General features: G+C 38.4%; 1 protein-coding gene across 1 annotated transcript in view; it reads left to right on the top strand.

Annotated features, from left to right (window-relative positions):
• Nucleotides 1-176, top strand: part of LOC138046727 (NLR family CARD domain-containing protein 3-like) — a 7,575-nt gene extending 7,399 nt beyond the window's left edge. Inside the window, exon 3 of the mRNA XM_068893316.1 lies at nt 1-176. This exon is cut by the window's left edge and continues 3,514 nt beyond it. The gene's annotated coding sequence lies outside the window, so the exon portion shown is untranslated.
• Nucleotides 177-1,813: the final 1,637 nt, after the last annotated feature.

The raw sequence follows: 1,813 nt of genomic DNA on the forward strand, positions 1-1,813 counted from the left end.
TTGTTGGCTTCCCAAATAAATTTCACCTTGCACTACAATGACAAAATCATTTGTCAGAGAAATAAAATTCCTTTCTCCTCGTGTATCACATTTCAACGCACCTATGCAAATTTGTTAACTCATTTTCAACCCGATTCCCGGGAAAAATACATAGTATTAGCAAAAATATTTCTCGTCAAGTCTTGCATCTTTTATGTTCAAATAACAGCTAAAAATAACGATTTTTTTAACGATCTATCCGTCGGCTTCCTGGGAGAATACTGTCTAGAGAGTAAAGGAACTTCCGACGTTAATACCTTTACCTAGATATTTTTTTCATAATTTAATATTATCTGTCAAAATTTGCACAACAGTCAAATCATAAAAATAGCAACGCACGCGACAAATTTAGTCGCATTACCTCTTCGTCGAATTCTAATGCTTAACACAGGAATTTTTAGTTATTGTGAAAATCTTTCTATATTTGTTAGCAATCATCCTTTCAAATTTCAGAGAAAGCGACCGGTCTGCGAATATTTTACGAGTTTTTTTCAATGGGATGTCAAAAGGCCAAGTGGATGTTATATGCATAATCGGGCAAGTTGTAGCCTGCGTAGCAAGCGTTCCTGTTAGACAGAAGAGCTTTGAAACGATTTTCCGCAAACTGGCTGCGCGAAAGTTGGGGCAAGAGACTGACAGAACGCTTCCAAGAAGACCCCTAATTTTTGAAAAACGCCTACCTTTTAATGGTTGACTTAACACTCGCTGGTTGACGTCTTATTAACAAATTAGCCAATAACAGATAACCATGTTAACACAAGTTGGCTTCCGACAAAACAAACCGAGGCACCGAGGAAACACCGAGAGATCAACGCAGGATTTGCCAGTGTGATTTTAAAGTTAAATTTGTAACGGCATCTTCTAAGACGGGTACGACTGGTTATGTTTCTTCCGAGAATTTGTTTAAACCATCGAAAAGAAACTTACGGGAAAATTCTAGCTGATATTTGCATAGCGGTTGGAATAGAAGTTATCGAAAACAACAGCCAATTTTCAGAACTTGTAAGCAATCCGTGCGCTCGTAAAATACGAAATTTAGAAACATAACTCGTACAGAGTTCGATGGGTAGTAAGTAAGGTCGTTAAATGCAAATCTCCAGCAAAGCTGACCATGAAACCATTCAAGAGGTTTAAGTTTAAAACTAACGACGATTTCAGTGCGACTTGCTGGCTATTTTGTTGGTGCAGAGTGGTTGACGAAATGGATCGTACTAAATCTCCTGGAAATTACAGGCAAACATCCTCGCTAGTTTGATAATCCACAGTACGTTTTTGGTAAAATCGTTACGAAATCGTAGATGAAATAGCAAGTAAAAGTGCTTTAAAAAATCGAATGACTTTACAAAGGAGCCGCTTTCTTCTCACAATAATTAAGAGGATATTTAACAGGCTGCGTATTTGTCTCAATCCATGATATAGGATTCAAGCTTACATCAAGCAAGGAAAGCAGAGAATTCGACGAATTTCCTTGATTCTGAAACATGTGGATTCTGATAGTTCGCAGGCATTTTATTAATTCATCCTGCGTAAATAAAGTATCTTTTGCAAGCGAACGAAAAGCTCACTTCAGTTGAGGCCCTGTTAGGGGGGGTGCCCATGTGCTCCGTCTGAATTTCACAGCTAGCTATGTCGCAATTTCGGAACATTCTTGTGTCGCCTGTCGGAATTTCATTAATAAATTTTAGACAATCCCCATTCGCTGGAACGATGCCAACGGAACATACGGCCTCTATCTCTAGTACTTTTAAGCCCAGGGTTTTGAGACCTTTTTTTA

This window comes from Montipora capricornis, chromosome 4 (assembly GCF_036669925.1).
Source record: "Montipora capricornis isolate CH-2021 chromosome 4, ASM3666992v2, whole genome shotgun sequence".
NCBI lineage: Eukaryota > Metazoa > Cnidaria > Anthozoa > Scleractinia > Acroporidae > Montipora > Montipora capricornis.